At 34.9% G+C, this 19461-nt stretch overlaps 1 protein-coding gene across 1 annotated transcript in view; it reads right to left on the bottom strand.

The window, feature by feature from the left end:
* The window catches only part of micu2.S (mitochondrial calcium uptake 2 S homeolog), a 184076-nt gene that overhangs the window by 142453 nt on the left and 22162 nt on the right, over window positions 1-19461 (bottom strand).

Genomic DNA, 19461 nt, shown 5'->3' with positions numbered 1-19461 from the left:
TTGAATTTACATTCGAGTTGGTGCTTTTAAATTCGACCATTCAAACCTTAGTAAATCTGCCCCCAAATGTCATAAGGGTTATATGATATTCCAAAGGGGGGGTTGTTAAGCAAATGATAAAATGGTGATTTACGTACGTTGTCAAATTTGTCTTGATTCAAAAACCAAAACACAAGGGAATTCCAATTTATGTTTGCACCCACAAATTTCATAGTAAGTTAGCCATTAGCCCTTTAGTGATCTTTTAAGCAGAGTGCAAGGGATAAAAAGATTTGCAGATAGGAGTAGGATGAACCTGGCTCCTGCACCAGACACAGAGAAACTATATTCATTCTGCGCTTATCGTCATTTATCTACGTGCACCTATCTGGGATAATGCTGGAAGTATGGGACAGAGTCCAACATAGCTCAAGGCTATCCAAGTCTAGACCCCATAGCAACCAACTTGCATTTAGCACTTACTGATCGGTTGCAATTAGAATAATGAAACCAAAGATATAATTTGTGTGTTTCAAGATCCACTTAAAGCTCATACCACCTCATTAAATACATGCTCAGCAATATGCATCCAACCATCAATTTCTGTATGATTCACCCTTTGTATATGATTTTTATATATAAGCTTTTCAGAGTAGGAATCCAACACATTTTCTTGTCTAGGTTTTTGCGATTTATGTTTTTACTTTTTCATACTGGCAAGTTCCCTTTTATCTCTGTTACAAACAGGCATTCAAAAGCACTTAAAAAATTGGAAAGACTTATTTTTTGGGTGAAAATTTCAATGTAATATCTCGTTTCTGCCACTGGGTGTCATAAGATTGATGTGTCACGAAGAAAGATTGAAGCAGTGTCATGGCAAGGCATCTAAACATCATTTAAAATGAGGTCCTGGAGTGAAATAGATTCCATTTTAGAATTTTCTGCCTTTGTGGTATGATCAGTCGTAACTCCTCGTTACTCCTCCTAAGGGAGATGCCACATTTTGTTAAAATGATATTAAATATTCAAATACGTTGAAAATATTTTTCTCTTTTACTTCAGTCAAAAACTTCTTTCAGATGTGTCAAATTCTTCTCGGGTGAATTTTTTTTTTTAGCAGAGATGTTAGCATTAAGTTTGTCTTTCCTCAATGCAGAGTTTATTTAACTCCTTGTTCAGATTTTGTTTGGGAGTCATCTATATACAGACCCAATACTCATGTAAAATTCATTCATCTTCTCCTACTCCTACTCGCCTTTATTAAATGGATTATGAAGACAAATCATAAAAAGCAGATGGACTGCCGTCTGACTTCAGAAAGGCCCTCATTGTAGATGTACTCAATGTAGCTGCCAACCACTATTTTATCAGCAGCCAGGCCATTAAATGGGTCCGTGATCAAAAAAGGGAGTGATTAAAATATGGTTTGGAGATAGATTACTAGAGAACTAGTCCTACTTGTGATAAATCATTATAAGAAGCAAATATGCCAGAAGTTTCTCCCCAAGTGCAGGTTCTGCATGTGGTCTCAAATGGGCTACAAGCAGTGTCAGACTGGGACACTGGGGGCCCACCCAAAAACCTTAGACCAGGGGCCCGCTCTCAGTGCTATTATTCTTCCTCTCCTCACTCAACCTCTATTCTCCTAGTCTCTTTTCTTTACATTCTATAATTCCATCTATTTAGCCTCTTTTTTTCTCCTAGAAATAGATAATGGCCATAAAATAGGCCAAATGTTTAGCAGCATGAGGGTCCACTGACACCTGGGCCCACCTGGAGTTTTCCTAGTATCCGGTGGGCCAGTCAGACACTGGCTATGTGCCACAATACTCTACAGTGGTCTTTTTCACGTTTAGCCCCACCAACAGAGCAGTTGTATTGAACAAGCACCAAAAGCTACCAATCTTTAAAAGATACTATCACTCTAGATTTAAGGAAATAAGAGGCTCATTAAAGCCATCTACCATAGAAACAGCAACACTTATATTTTAACTACTTGTTCTAATTTGCTAGAATGATGGCATTTTTTGTTGAAAACCCCTATGTTACATTAGAACAAAACCCAGTGTTACATTAGAACAAAGGAAAAAAAAAAAAAAAAAAAAAAGAGAGGGTGGCAAATATTTCAGTATGCAATAAGGAAATATATATCCCTTATCATAAAGAGGGCAGTGCAAGGTGCAGCAACATTGCTTTGTTCTCTGCCACAAGTTGATCATAAACCTCTGAGCTCACTTCTCCTTTATAGAACAGAACTTGTGGTATGTAGCAAGAATTTACTTAGCTCAAAGGTAATTAAGGAGACAGAAACATCAACAGGCTTTAAGAACAAGTTTACCTGGCCATTCTCTTTGGAAGTAACAGAGAAACAGAGGAGTAGCTCTTATCAAGCACATGAGGCATAAGGGCTGGTTATACACTGGCTGAATATCCCTTGAACTTTTGTACATATGCAAATAAAACAAGTTACGAGCTGATGTGAATGAAATGCTTATTATTGTGACATATGGGACGGCTGTATTATTTCTACTATGCAAATAGTTAATTACCCGCAGAATAAAACTGTAAACATAAAGGGTTTTAAAAGCAATTCGATACACATTCACTCACAATGACAAATGTATTTTCACAAGGACAGATTCTTGTGATAACACTACAGAGAAACCAACAGTTTGTTGTAGATGTAGATATTTCTAAATTTTTTTTCATATATTTTTTATGAATACAACTGGTTTATATAGTGTGTATATAATGTGTGAGAATATCTTTATTGGCTGTTGAAGGAAACAAGATTAAATGGAAAAAGTTGTAAACTCCTGATGTACAGCTAATACAGGTATGGGATCCATTATCTGGAAACCCATTATACAGAAGGGTCAGAATTACTGGAAGGCCATCTTCCATAGAAAATAATTAAAATTCTTAAACATTTATTTTTTCTCTTTAATAATAAAACAGAATCTTGTACATGATCCCAACTAAAATATAGTTAATCCTTATTGGTGGCAAAACAATCCAATCAGTTTTTTTAATGGTTAAATGATTTTTATCAGACATTAAGATATGGATATCCAAATTACAGAAAGATCTCTTAGCAGGAAAGCCTCAGGTCCCAAGCCTGTACAAAATGTGCACTAGGTTGCTCAACTGATATTGTAAGAATTTATCTTAAAGGAGAAGGAAACCCTAAAAATTAATAGGACTAAAAATGCCATAATTTATGTACTGAACTTATTGCACCAGCCTATAATTTCAGCTTCTCAATAGCAGCAGTGATCCAGGACTTCAAACTTGTCACAGGGGGTCACCATCTTGGAAAGTGTCTGTGACACTCACATGCTCAGTGGGCTCTGAGCAACTGTTGAGAAGCTAAGCTAATTATGAAGCAGAAAATAAGGTTGGGCTGTAATATAAGCTAATGCTACAGGGCTGATTATTAAATTCTGATGCTAGTTGCACTGATTTCTGTGCTGCCATGTAATAATTATCTGTATTAATTACTAATCAGTCTTACATTGTAACATTTCTATTCTATGTGTACTGTATATTGTGAGTGGGTCCCTAAGCTCAGTAAGTGACAGCAGCACAGAGCATGTGCAGTGAATCAGCAGAAAAGAAGATGGGGAGCTACTGGGGCATATTTGGAGACACGGTGGTTGTCTAGGGTTGGTACAGAAGCCCAAAACATAAGGTAACACATTTCTAGCTACTTCTTTAGTTTAACTTCCCTTGTCCTTCAACTTCTACTGGTAACTTCAAGTGGGGGATTATATGAACTATGTTCAAATTTCTAAAATGTATGGGTCCTTCATAGGAAAAGGAGTGGACTAACAATAAAATGTCAGTTGAGAGGAATTGAGGTTTACAGTAGAGTGAGGGGTACAGTGGAGGACGCTCACAGGGCACGTCTATTAAATGTGCAAAAGCAGGGATTTTTTTTTTGGGGGGGGGTTGGTTTAGTCTGCACAGACCATTAACCCAGGTGCAGCTACCAAGCTCCATGTTATTTTTGCATGAGTGGTCATGCACGTGCATCTGAGACACTGATAAAAGAGCCCTTTAGCCTTTCATGATGTAGAACATCATATATAGTAGGTGGTACAATGTTCCATAAAATTGCATAAAATCAGGTGAACAACTGCAGGACATATCTTTTACAATAACACCTGCTTAGGATTGGCTTTGTCAGCGACCCGTTATAAATAGTTACATAGTTAAATTGGGTTGAAAAAAGACAAAGTCCATCAAGTTCAACCCCTCCAAATGAAAACCCAGCATCCATACACACACCCCTCCCTACTTTTAATTAAATTCTATATACCCATACCTATGCTTACTATAGAGTTTAGTATCACAATAGCCTTTGATATTATGTCTGTCCAAAAAATCATCCAAGCCATTCTTAAAGGAATTAACTGAATCAGCATCACAACATCACCCGGCAGTGCATTCCACAACCTCACTGTCCTGACTGTGAAGAACCCCCTACGTTGCGTCAAATGAAAGTTCTTTTCTTCTAGTCTAAAGGGGTGGCCTCTGGTACGGTGATCCACTTTATGGGTAAAAAGGTCCCCTGCTATTTGTCTATAATGTCCTCTAATGTACTTGTAAAGTGTAATCATGTCCCCTCGCAAGCGCCTTTTTTCCCCAGAGAAAATGGAAAAGCATAATTATTCACTTTATTTTTTAATTCAACGTCCTGTTTTAACACACAGTAGAATGGTTTCAAAGTGCAGCAGGGATCATTTGGTTAGAAGATATAGTTTTATTACACTGTGCACCTATTGTTATATACTGGATAACCAGCGTGCCTCTTCAAAACGCTGTTGAACTTTAACTTCAAATAAAACCTTTACAGAGATTAAAAGGTATTAGAATCAAAACAACAGCTGGAGACTATACACTGAACATCCAAAAATACTGGAGCCCAAGCTCTACTGAATTCAGTCAGGTTTCCCTACTATGTTACTCTTGGATAAAAGGAAAACAATAACTTGAGAACAAATATGTAACCAACAGATGATCAAAACGCTGATTAGACATAAAAAGCTGTATAATAAAATTAATTTTCAAATTAAACATGAAATCCAATTTTTTTTTTATTAAAGCAGCCATAGTTGTTGTAAACTCATTTAAGAAACCCAGCTGTCAATCAAATATTGCCTGCCCCTCCTCTATGAAGTGGGGCAGACAATCACTTTCCATTCAGCACTTCCTAGATGTTATTGCCCTCCAAACATTCCCCCGTTCTCTTCACAATTTAATTGTGTAGCCAGTGCATGGGGATGGACATCAGGTCCCCCCTTCTGGTGCAAAAATGAGATGATGCAAGGCTTGACTTAGTAACAGTGTCCACAAAATGTCTCCTCCCTCCTTACTATAATTATGAGTTCCCAGACCAAAGGAAACAAGATTCAAATAATGTATATAGTGCAATTAAAGTACATTTTGCTTGACTAATGTGATAAAATAGTATTGGGAATAATTTTTTAAGGTGACGGGACCCCTTTAATATCAGTATAAGTGACCTCCTAAAGAATCTTACCAAACTGGCATGTAATGTACATATCAGTAAATATTGTCCTCTTACATCTTTTCCATTGAGCTGCCATTTTATGTGTAACACACTGATCACCTGACAGGAACAAGTTCTGTAACAGGAAGAAGTGTGGTAGTAAAAAATGTTTCAATTCATTGGCTGATGCAACCCAGCCAATATGAGCCAGAGAACTTATATTTTGCACGCTAAGGCTTTATTAATGTGAGTGTTTTACATATGTGCTGATTTTTGTAAAATATTTTTTTATAGAGACCTGCAATTTCAGGAGTATAGTTTCCCTTTAACTCTGTGAAATTAATTGAATATGCTTTTGGCCACACTAAGAATCAAACCTAGTACTACAGACAAAAATCACATCTTTATCATATTTGTGTTAAAAAAAAAAAAGACATAAAATGCAAAACAAAGCACTAGTACTTAAAAAGCCAAGCATTAATCAAAAGCATTAAACACTTCTAATCCACAGAGCCTGAGAGCTGTCGTACAAATGCAGGTCAGACAATACCTCACTGCCGAGATCTGGTTTCCTTTTGACTAAATAAGAAAGAATGCTAATAATTAGCCACCCAAGTGGCAGAAATTTCACAAGATTTTTGCTATTCCGTGGCTTCAATTGTTTTGGGATTCGAAACGTCTTGTAAAACAGATTTTCAGAGTTGGCTGTGGCTCTTCAGCTGATTGATGTCTTACTCCATAGCTAAGAAATGTCAAATGCTTTTCTAACCCCAAATTATTTTTTTTTTAAATAACTAAAATGGTTATGGATACAGACAAGATTAATAATTCTTATAAATGCAGAACATTCCTGTAGTCTTCCCAATGAGGAAATCTTCAATAATGAGTCTATATAAATAGGTCAAGCATTAAAACAGGGATGTTGAAATTAAATGGAATGTAAACCATCTTGAGTTTTAATCAAGTCTACTGGATAGAGTCAGTTATTGGTACTATCTGCTGCTCAAGTATTTATTTTGCAATTTTATTTAAAAGAAAGAGAAAAACATGCAATATCTGACTTGACATATATGATGGTGATACATCCATTGTTATTACAATTAAAGCCGACATTATATTTCCATTTGGCAGTCTAACAGCATTAACCAAGAATGATTTGTTGGGTTTTATTATGCCAATACTTATATTATTATTTTTTTTAAACCCGAGAACTGCTTTTACACAGGGGTTAATTTATACAAATATTTAATAAATATTGGATTCATCTGTTCAGTGGGTATCTCAGAGGACCTAGAGGTTTCATAAAATGTTTATATTATTGGCATTTGCTGCAAAGTCTATGTTTCAGAGAATGTAATGATTCTTCACGGATTTGCTACTTTACAGATATTTAGAAAACTGAAAAACATATCAAAACACAAGATCTGTATAAAAATAAAATAAATATAACAAAGTAATGGAAATATTGTTGGAAAGGGTTTCAAAAATCACATTTAACATATTCAACATCTTTAATATAAATTACCAGTGTGGAGCCTCATATTTGAGTCCTCATTTCCCTTAAGAACTTTGTAGGTCAGACTACAGCAAACTAAACAATAAATACCTGTATCTGGATTAGGATGTAAAATTACAGTTCCAGTTTAACTAAACTTTAAAAAATATTCTTCTTGCAGTTAAAGCTTTTTATTTAACAATGAAAATATAACAAGAAAAGACTTTCAAGTCAACAGCCTACACACAACCCGGGACTAAATGGAATAAACAAGGATGCAGAAACAAAAAATATTCAGATCTAATTGAATTTGCAGACATTGTCATTGCATGTGTTTAATTAGAAGTGAAGGAATATCTGACTTCAATATACAGGTATAGGATCCCTTATCAGGTAACCCGATATCCAGAAAGCTCAGAATTATGGATTGGCTGTCTCCCATAGACTCCATTTTAGCCAAATAATCCAAATATTTTAAAATGATTTCCTTTTTCTCTGTAATAATAAAACAGTAGCTTGTAGTTGATCCCAACTAAGATATAATTAATCCTTATTGGAAGCAAAACCAGCCTATTGGGTTTATTTAATGTTTAAAAAAAATTCTAGTAGACTTGGCATGAAGACCCAAATTATGGAAAGATCTGTTATCCGGAAAACCCCAGGTCCCAAGCATTCTGGATAACAGGTCCCATTCCTGTATTACAAATATATATCCCTAGCTAGAAATATACATCCCTCACAACATTGCCAGCCTGAAAATAGAGAATTGTTCAGGCGCATCTCGGCAAGCCACTGATATATAAAATTTGTACGAAAAATTGTTGCATGAGTTGATTTCTATACATACATAAAAACACTTGTAAATCAAATTAATTTTCTTTTGAATAGTAATTAAAAACTATATGAAAAAGGAAGACTATCTACATGTAAGTACATTATGGACAAACAGTGCTAAGGCACCATGAGGGGATTGTTTGTTTGACTTTTTTACAATATGTAATAAACTTGTATTTTTTTAACTTATAAGCATGCTTTGGAAAAATTCTTTAAGCTAAACAGTGCTAAGAACACAACATTCTCACAACAAATTCAGGCTTTGGTTCAGGATATGAATGAATTCCAGCTCTTTTGTCCAGAACACTTGATTTTAGCCAAACTGAATCCAAACCTGTGGCGGTTTATTTATTCAAAGTCGAAATTTTTGGAAACCACGATTAAACTCACAAACTCTAAAACCACGAATGTCATTGAATTAATTAAAAGATCAGAAACAAAAGAGCCAACAAAAAAGTGCTGAACGGATCCCAAAAAAATAGGAATACCATATACCCTATCCCCTTCTCTTCTCTCTGTACCCCCTCCACATTTGTTGGAAATAATAACAATAAAAACTATTGAAAGAAAAAAAAAAAAAAAAAATAGGAATACCTTGAAAAACACTAAAAATTAAAGTTCTACAGAAATAAAATCCAAAAACCTCTAAAATTCTGAATGCATTAAAAATGGTCCAATATAAGATCGGCGCAGCTCCCATTGACTATATAGGACCTTGACAACTTTTACTTGCCAATTTTTTTTGTATTTAAGGTTTTTATAAATTAGATCTGGACCTTTTAGAGCTTTTAAGAAATATAGGAAAACCACAAATTTTCTGAGCTTCGTGGAGTAAAATCACAATTAAATTTTTAGTGAAGGTCATGTTTACTGAAAATAACCATCTTTCATATTAGGGCGCACATTTGATACAGCATCTGGTTTGATTCTTTTTGGAAGGTTCTATATATATCGGAATCCAAAATATATGGACTACAACTAACTGACTACTACTAACCAATCATTGTATTCTCCATGGGCAAATCAGATCATTTTTCTCTCTGCAATCAGATGCAGCGAGGAATTGTGGCAGATTTTATCAGTTACCACCCAAACAATTTCCACAATCCTAGATCTGTAGGCAAACTAGAGAAGATTATTATCAGTGCTTCAGTCATTGAATGGATTGTCATGACAAGCTGTGAAATGTAAAACCATCTCTCCTAGACTCCTGACACATACGATCACTAAGACTATCAGAAGCAAACATTTGTTTGGCGAGTAAGGATCATCAGTTGGAAATAAATAGAAATACTTTACTGAAAAAATGCAAATGTCGAATATATAATATGCTTATATTCTATTTATATATCCCTGTCAAAGTTGGACAATCTACAGATTTTAATGAAACATGAAATACGTTAAACATAAACTGATATAGATAGACCAGTATAATTATACAACATATTTGTTTACATATAAAGTCACATGAAAATTTTCATTGCAACATACTTGGAGGCTTATTTATTAAATTTAGAATTTTAGTTGTTTGAGCTTTTTGAAATCATGAAAACTCATTCTCTAAAATCACGAATATAAAAAGTACAAACTAAAAAAGCGCTGTAACGATGTTCTAAAAAAATAGGAATACCTAAAACCTTTAGAAATGTCACATTTCCTAACGAAAAAACCTCTAAAAGTCTAAATTGATTATATGTGATCCAATAAGATCAGGGCAGCTCCCACTGACTTCTATAGGACCTTGACAACATTTACATTTTGGTCGTTTTTACACGTAATAAATCTTGACTTAAGAGCTTTTAAGAAATATAGAAAAAACATGATTTTTTCTGTCAATAGTATTTAGTAAATGGGCTCCTTAGTGAAAGAGGGGGAAAAACACACCAAACAGCATACAGTCAGTGTTGGGACAAACATAACCATTAACATTCAGTCTTAAACTAGAAAGCAGGACACAGCTGTCAACTATATTAGTAACACAGACAGCACAGAAAAATATTCCAAACACCCAGACACAAATATGACTTTCTCTACTTTCCAGAACGGACTGTTTAATAAAAAAAAAACAACCTACCAGCTAACTAATCTGTACAAGCAAATAACCACGAATGCCATAAAAGTTGTTAAAAGATCCAAATATAAGTACAAAAAAAAAAAAAAAAAGCTGAAGAGGTTAAAAAATACAAAAACCTCTCAAATCTCCCAAAAATTTAGCTTTTGGATAATTACTAGTGAAAAAACCCTCCAAAAAGCTCAACGTTCGAAATGATTAATAATGGTCCAATGGTCTAATAGGATCAGTGCAGCACCCACTGACTTCTATGGGACCTCAACAGCTTTTACTTGACACTGTTTTGTACTAGAGTTTTTTGTGGTTTTAATTTTCAAAACTATAAAAAAAAAAAAATAGATTTGTTAGGAAATACAGAAAAAAAACTTTTTGTGGAAAAAAAATGAAAAATGTGTCAAGTGTAAGAAATATGGAAAGAGAAATTCAGATCTTGCTCTCTACACAATTTTATGCACAAAAGATTCATTTTGTGCCTATGCCCAAAAAGAAATTAAAGAGAACATTGGACACAATGACAAATAAAACAAAGAACCCCCCCCCCAAAAAAAACAAAACAAGAAAGGCTCAACTCTGCAACTTAACACAGTATGAATCAATACACCTGATTATTTATATAAATACATGTATGGGACCTATTATCCAGAATGCTCGGGACCTGGGGCTTTCTGGATAAAGGATCTTTCCATAATTTAGATCTTCATACCTTAAGTCTACTAGAAAATCATGTAAACTTAAATAAACCCAATAGGCTGGTTTTGCTTCCAATAAGGATTAATTATATCTTAGTTTGGGATAAAGTACATGCTACTGTTTTATTATTACAGAGAAAAAGGAAATCATTTTGGATTATTTGGATAAGAGAGTCTATGGGAGATGGCCTTTCCGTAATTCGGAGCTTTCTGGATAAACGGTTTCCGGATAATGGATCCCATACCTGTAGTATTATTCTATTCTTTTTATAAAGGAGATATTCATCATACAAGTAGTTAACTATGATTTAAACTCGGGTAACGATTTGCCTTTCTGTTCGTCTTCTCCCTATCCTAAAATTTAACACCTGGAAGGCAGAAAACATATTTGTTCTTGTTTTTCTTGTGATGATTGTAATGTGTCAATTACTTTTATTTAGATTGAGACCCTCTCTTATCCTCCTTCACTGGCCAGATGTTAGTGCTGGGTTTGATTTGATTCACTATCTGCAAGTCATTTGTATGTTTTCCCCAAGTCTGTGTGCGTTTCCTCAGAGTACTCCGGTTTCCTTCCATATTATTATTTCAAAAACACATGGGCAGGTTCAAGATAAAAGCACCTTGAATCGTAGGATCCCTGGGGGCAGCCCTTATTTTCTAAAATTGCAATTTTCTATTTATGATTACCCAATGGCAGATACTAATAAAAAAAAGTATATTATTATGAAAATGGTTTATTTACATGAAGCGGGGTTTTACACATGAGCCGTTTTATGCAATATATTTTTATAGGGACCTACATTGTAAGGGGGGTATAGTTTTCCTTTAACACATAGAACTGGACGGGTTGGCAAAATATGCTCTGACCACAAGTTAATTCTACCAAAAATATTGCTTGTCTTTACCCCTTCAAATGACTAAAGGTTTTGGTTTTTATACGGATTGAAAATGTACAAATTTTTTTTTTTTGTTTTAGTCTGAAATTCCCGGTGTTGTTGGTGTATTTTGACTGCACATGTACAAAAAGCATTCAACTCTGTCATACCTACAGAGCAAATAACTACCCCCAAAAGCACAAATTACATCTAATTACAGGGTATAATTCTGTCATCTCTTCTTTTATAACCTAACCATTTAAACACTTTGATTTTTTTTACTTCCATTAGGTTTATTAACATCAAAGCTTTATTATCACTTATGTTTCGGCTGACTTTTTTTTCCTGTAACCCAAGGCGATAAATAAATGCTTCCTTGCATTCCTTTTTTTTCTGATGCACAATTAAATGGCCTGCATTCTGCTTATGATGTTTCATGCTTAATAAATGTTTGCATTGTGCTCTAAAACTTTATGGTCCGTGGCAGGCTATTCTGAAAGTCTCTAGAATAAAATGCTTTTGTAAGCTCACATAAACATACAGTGTGCATGCAAAGAGCACATAAAATAATGTGCATTATGATTTAATTATTTTTATTCACTTTTTTTATTGCCAAGTTAAAGGTCTCAGTCAGTTAAACGGTAACAGGATGCCTGCAAGAACAAGGTTTTTTTAAATTTAATATTTTGCTCAAAACAAAGACAGAGAAATGAACGGAATTAACTAAAAATACAATTTAGAAAAATAATGTTAGAAAAGCAACATAAATGTAAACGAGAAACAATTGTAAATTGATTAAAATTAAGTTTATGGGAGAAGGCCTATTTGTAATTTGGAGCTTTCTGGATATCAAGTTTCTAGATAATGGATCACATTTCTGTACTGATCATTTCATAGATACGTGGGGGCTGATTTACAAAGGTTTGAATGGTAAATTCGAATTCAAATTCTCTAAATTTTTTTGGTCAAAACTCAAATTAGAACCACCAAAACAAATTTGAATGTGAGATTTATCACAACTTGACCCTTGAAACAGTTCTAATTAGACTATTCTCCACCTAAAACCTGCCGAGTTCATGTAGCAGTCAATTGCAGATGTCCATTTAACTATTTGAAGATGTTAATAGTAGTGATGAGCCAAATTTTTGCCAAGTTTAACTTCAATAATAACACCCCATAGACTCCAATGAGAGAGAAAAAATGTTGCTCGTCAAATAAATTTGACCTGCAAAAGTCGAGTTTTCAAGGAAAACTCTATTCGAATTTAAGTTTTTGGGTCGGGACTATTCGATCGAATTTTAGACATTCACATTTTTTTTTTATAAAGAACATAACATTCGAATTGTGAATAGAATCAAATTTATTAGAGTTAAAAAAAATTCACATTACTCTAAAATTCAACCTTTAATAAACAATCCCCATGGCAACACATAATAGGATTGTTTACAAAAACAGTCAAATGTCTGTGGCCAGCAAAAAGGTGTATATTAGGGATATGCGGGTCAGGGTTTTCCTGACCGCACCCCGACCCTAACCCGCCCTGCTCCAGCCCACGCTTCCGGGATCCTTTTAAAGGCCCGTGCCGACCCGTCGAGGACGTCACAAAAGGGGTGGGGCGAGCAGACGCGAGACCATACAACCGGAACCCGGAAGCCGGCATTTGAAGGTGGCGGGCGGGGAGAGCAGGAGAAGAGCTCAACCCGCACCCGCGAGGAGCAGTGCGAGGTCGACCCAAACCTGCCCGACCCACGGGTCCTGCTGGTATTGGGTCAGCCCACACATCACTAGTGTATATCCTGCAAAACCCTCTGTGGCAATGACATTACAATGGTTGCAAGCTTAACAAATTACCTCTAAGCATTCAAGTCCTAAAAGACAAGACAGTAAATATTACCGAGCATGAATTAAGTAGCAAATTTAGACCAAACCAAGCCTGCATCTGTTACACTTTTCAGATCAAATTCATATTCTGACCATTGTTAGCCTGTTTTTTAACACTGAAATTGATTTTACAAAGGGTAATAAAAAAACAAAAAACAAAAAAACTTTCAGTCCATAATATAAAACAGAAAGAAAAAAATATAAGCATAGATTTCAGTAGGAGGTAAACTTACATAACAGTGGAAAATGGTGGCTGGGTTATTTTCAGGTATCCACAGGTACATAGGCAGACAGTGGAACTTATCAAGAATCATTCTTAATAAGCGGCATTGGAAAAAAAAAGTCTCATACATGTAGAGCAGAAAATAATAAAGAGTCATATGCCAGCCATGGGAGACATTTTATCATGTTGTTTGCAGCAAATGTAATTTTTTCATTGGCTGCCATGTTTATAATTTTTGCTTTCAGTATTGTCAGTGGAAGGATAGGCTTTATCCAATTGAGCGCAATTATTAGTCTTGCTTTTACTTTTCCAAGACAAATGCTTACACTGATCAAGCACATGTATTACTTAATTAAGATACTGCACAAGTAAACAAATGCAAATGCTGTTCACCGTACTTTTCAGAACTTGACTTTAGCAATATTATGTTTCAATGTTAATTTCATCTTACAAGCCATTTCATATGAATTTAAAGAATAAAAACAATAAACAAAGAAATATGGTTTAATTCCTTCACAGCAAAGTGAAAAGAATTTTGTGCAATTACAAGATCTGAGCATATTAGCACACCTGCAATTCTTTCAAACTATTTTTTAAACTAAAAAGATAATACGTATAAAGAACTATATATTTTATTATACACCTAAAGATATGCGGTAAACATGAAGCATCTCAATGTGACCTGAATATATATTCAGAAAGTGTTCTAGAAGTAATGGATCCATGTGTAAATGCCGACACCAATTACCCCTACATTATTATAAGGTTTTGATACACAAGCTTGTAAAATAAGGTTAAGAGCCAGTTGCAGGTTATTTTTTATGATCCTGATCTCATACCAATTATCTATCATTTTGTCTCATATATATACACACACATATACAAAGAGTGGTGGTAAATGGAACATTTTCTAATTGGACCAGTGTTGTTAGTGGAGTACCGCAGGGCTCTGTACTAGGTCCCTTGCTTTTCAACTTGTTTATTAATGACCTGGAGGTGGGCATTGAAAGTACTGTTTCTATTTTTGCAGATGATACTAAATTGTGCAGAACTATAGGTTCCATGCAGGATGCTGCCACTTTGCAAAGTGATCTGTCTAAACTGGAAAACTGGGCAGCAAACTGGAAAATGAGGTTCAACGTTGATAAATGCAGGTTATGCACTTTGGCAAAAATAATATAAATGCAAGTTATACACTAAATGGCAGTGTGTTGGGAGTTTCCTTAAATGAAAAGGATCTAGGGGTCTTTGTAGATAACACGTTGTCTAATTCTGGGCAGTGTCATTCTGTGACTACTAAAGCAAATAAAGTTCTGTCTTGCATAAAAAAGGGCATTAACTCAAGGGATGAAAACATAATTATGCCTCTTTATAGGTCCTTGGTGAGGCCTCATCTGGAGTATGCAGTTCAGTTTTGGACTCCAGTCCTTAAGAGGGATATAAATGAGCTGGAGAGAGTGCAGAGACGTGCAACTAAATTGGTTAGAGGGACGGAAGACTTAAATTATGAGGGTAGACTGTCAAGGTTGGGGTTGTTTTCTCTGGAAAAAAGGTGCTTGCGAGGGGACATGATTACACTTTACAAGTACATTAGAGGACATTATAGACAAATGGCAGGGGACCTTTTTACCCATAAAGTGGATCACCGTACCAGAGGCCACCCCTTTAGACTAGAAGAAAAGAACTTTCATTTGAAGCAACGTAGGGGGTTCTTCACAGTCAGGACAGTGAGGTTGTGGAATGCACTGCCGGGTGATGTTGTGATGGCTGATTCAGTTAATGCCTTTAAGAATGGCTTGGATGATTTTTTGGACAGACATAATATCCAAGGCTATTGTGATACTAAACTCTATAGTTAGTATAGGTATGTGTATATAGAATTTTAATTAAAAGTAGGGAGGGGTGTGTGTATGGATGATGGGTTTTCATTTGGAGGGGTTGAACTTGATGGACTTTGTCTTTTTTCAACCCAATTTAACTATGTAACTAACTATGTAACTATGTAACATATATCTATTAGGGTGAAGACACACGGAGCTACTAGTAGCAGCTACTTGTCACAGTTACAAAACGCCAGAAAATACCCATAGACAATGTTGAGAATTGCCTCTTCTAAAAAACACGCAGACACAGTTAAGGCAGATTTACTAATGTTTGAATGGTTAATTCGAATTCCAATTTTCGAATGTTTTTGGTTAAAACTCACAATTTCGAGTTTAAAAACACCAACTCGAATTTGAGGTTTATCACACATCGACCCTGGAAACAGCTCTAATTCGATACCTTGCCAACTAAAACCTGCCGAGTTCATGTAAAAGTCAATGGTCTGTTGAACCATTTATAGCCTGTTTTTTCAAGACCAATTTATCAAATAGAGACCTATTATCAAATAATTTGTAGGTTTTTTTTTTTTTTAAATTCAAATAAACACTACATTTTACGAAATGCAAACATTTTTCCATAAAAGTTACCAAAAAATAAACGTGAATGCATCAAATGCATATTCTGCTCATTCATTTATTTATTTACCAGTAGGTCTTTCCAGCTGACGCGAGGTCACCCATTCCGATTATAAGAAAACAGGTTCGATCTAAATATTGGAAAGGGTTTTTTTTTTTTTTTACAGTTTGAGCTGTGAAGATGTGGAATTGTCTCCCTGAATCAGTGGTACAGGCTGATACATTAGATAGCTTTAAGAAGGGGCTGGATGGTATTTAGCAAGTGAGGAAATACAGGGTTATGGAAGATAGCTCATAGTAAAAGTTGATCCAGGACTAGTCTGATTTGCCATTTTCGAGTCAGGAAGAAATTTCTACCCCCCTCAGAGAGGCTTCAGATGGGTTTTTTGCCTTCCTCTGGATCAACTAGCAGTAAGGCAGGTTAAAAATAAAAAAAGGTTGAACTTGATGGAGGTGTGTCTTTTTTCAATTATTATGTATTCAATTTAAAACTAAATTTAAAAAAAAAAAAAAAAAAAATTTTGCATGGGACAGTTGCCATTGGCTTTGGCTACATTAACTTACACGCTTTTTAGTTTTACATTGCAGTTTCTCATGGGTTTTCATTTTCTGCTTAATAATCATCATCATATATTTTTGATATAGTGCCAACAAGTTAGGCAGGGCTTTACATTTATAATGAACAGGGAACAAATGGTGAAAAACAAACAAGGGTTTACAGAGTACAAATAGCATTAGAGGGGCCTACTCACAAGAGTATACAAGCTAAAGGTTAGCGTACAATGGAGTCATAAGGATTTCATTTCAAAAACGCACTTTCATTAGATATGGAAGCAGGATGTATTTTTCTGATCAATGCATCTCAATGCTTATGTTTTGCACAACTAGCTTAACAGCAACCTACTGTAGCTCCATCACTATCTTCATTAAAAAGGTTACCTGAAATTTAGGTTAATGTTCACAAAGTCCTCTAAACAGACATTTTTAGCCTGTGAAGAATTTCGCAAGTTTTAAAAAGGTCATCTGAATTTCCGAAGCATTTTGAGACTTTAACCTTTGAGATCTTTTAAAACAGTTTTTTAACCAATGATCTGGGATTCAAAAATGGACCCAATGCTGTTTATGGTGAGTCCTCTAACCCCTGATTAAAAAGGCAAAAATCCACCTACAATAGAAAATAATAATAATAAAAAGCCAAGTACAAAAAAACCAACTTTTTGGTTGGAAAGAGAATTCTCCAACTTAATTTGAGCCATCTGATGGAAAAAAAAAAAGTTGCACGAATCATCCATTTTAGGTTATTCATATATATTTGATAGCATTAACACTTTAGAACACACTGCAAACTTGCATAAAACAGGGTGCTGCCATGGATTAGGAAATTGGGTTGAGAGAAGAATTTTTTAAATAAATTCCCAGTTTTCTATGTTCATCATAGATGAATACGAGACTCTCTTACTATGGTGCAGTCTTGGCATGAAGCTAAACAACATACCTTTGTTATTAAATAAAAAAAAAATATTTGTATGGCAGGAACAGGAGGATAGAAGGACAAAATTATTTTTCCTTGCAACTTTTCAGGCCCTTAAGGGCTGGAACAAATGATCAAAAAAAGGGATGACTTGTTGGCTAACTAAGATTTTCTTTTAATCTTTTTCCAAACCAACTGATCACTTTAGAATTGATTGACCCATAGCTATACCTAAAGATAACTAAACTGATACTGCAGCTTCAATGAATTCTACATGTGTTCTTGGTTCATGGATTGCAGATGGCCAAAATGACAACTAAAGCCACATAAAAAGAAAATTAGGCTTTTTTTCTTATACAATATATTATATATATATATATATATATATATATATATATATATATATATATATATATATATATATATATATATATATATATATATATATATATATATATATATAAAAACTTTGCTTTTATGGAAACATTCTCATATAAGAACCTCACCACAGGCAATGGGTTTTTAATAGTAATATGTAATAGTAATATGCAACCCTGTTTCCTCCTGCATCCTAAAGTGCATGTTGACGGATACACGATGGTATTAGTACAGAGGTGTTTTTGACACTGCTGTTATGAGCAATGCCAGGGAACACCAAAGTCACCATTTCTGGTTTTGTCACAATAAAGTGCGCTATAATTTGTTATGTTTCCAATTCATCCAATGTGAAGCAGAGGCGGTGACACAAACACACAGGAGCGGAAGAATAACAATATTGAAGAATATGGTAATCATAAGCATAACCCAACCATCCTTAAATATAATGTTTAGCAACTGTGGATGCTACTGGGGATGATGCCAAATAATCGGTTTACTTACGGATCAGCAAATAAAAGAAAAGGCAATGCCCTGTATGTTAAAGGAGAAGGAAAGGTTAAAACTAAGTAAGCCATATCAGAAAGGTCCATCTAAATATACCAGTAAACCCTCAAAGTAATGTTGCTCTGAGTCCCCTGTCAAAAGAAACACTGCATTTCTTTCCTTCTATTGTGTACACATGGGCTTCTCTATCAGACTTCCTGCCTTCAGCTAAAACCTCATTGCCCTGGGCAAGAGCATGCTCAGTTTGCTCCTCTCCCCCCACCCCTCCCTTCTCTACTGTAATCTGAGCCCAGAGCAGGGAGAGACTCAGGCAGGAAGTGATGTCACACCACATTAATACTGCAGCTCCTATTCTAAACAAACAAAGTTTCTAGAGCTTTTTACTCAGGTATGGTAAAATATTCTACAGAATAAATATAGCATTCTAGCTTGCACTATTGCAGCTAATCTATTGGCAATAAAATGCCTCCGTAGCTTTCCTTCTCCTTTAAGACAGTCTATAACCAAACATATACAGTACGTGCATGTTAGTTGCTTCATGTCTTGAAAAATACCAACTGCCAAAAATAAAGACTTTAAGGAATATCCTCTTCCCAGCCAATATTTATCTATGCCAGTTGCTACACCTTTACACATCTTGTAATTAGTTCCTTAATATGCTTGGCTTGTACAAGTGATTATTATATGTTAAGTGCTCAAAGTCAGCAAACCTGCCTTCACTGACAGATTTCCTATCTGGCCCGACAAGCTGGTTGTGCCGACATGGCTGCATTCTGGCACCCTAAAAAAACAAACTATATCATTGCTACTTAGACAAGCTGTTATTTGCCCATGTTTACTACAAAAAGGTATCAATTAAAAGATGTAAGTACCAAACAAAGAAACAGTACTAATTTAACCTAGAAATGGTAGCGTGTCTGAAATAAAAACTTTAGTACCTAGAAGTTAAAAAATGGTCACACCTATAGCACTCTTTACTTTATACAGATTAACAGAATTGTTAATGTTTGACATTTTTCTATGTTTTTTTTAATTTTGTTTTTACAAAATAATCCAGTAAATCACAGTGAATGTTTACATTAGTTTG

The sequence above is a fragment of the Xenopus laevis genome, chromosome 2S (assembly GCF_017654675.1).
Source record: "Xenopus laevis strain J_2021 chromosome 2S, Xenopus_laevis_v10.1, whole genome shotgun sequence".
In the NCBI taxonomy this organism is placed as follows: Eukaryota; Metazoa; Chordata; class Amphibia; order Anura; family Pipidae; genus Xenopus; species Xenopus laevis.
The sequence above is the reverse complement of the archived record's forward strand: the minus strand, read 5'-3'. Positions and strand labels throughout refer to the sequence as shown.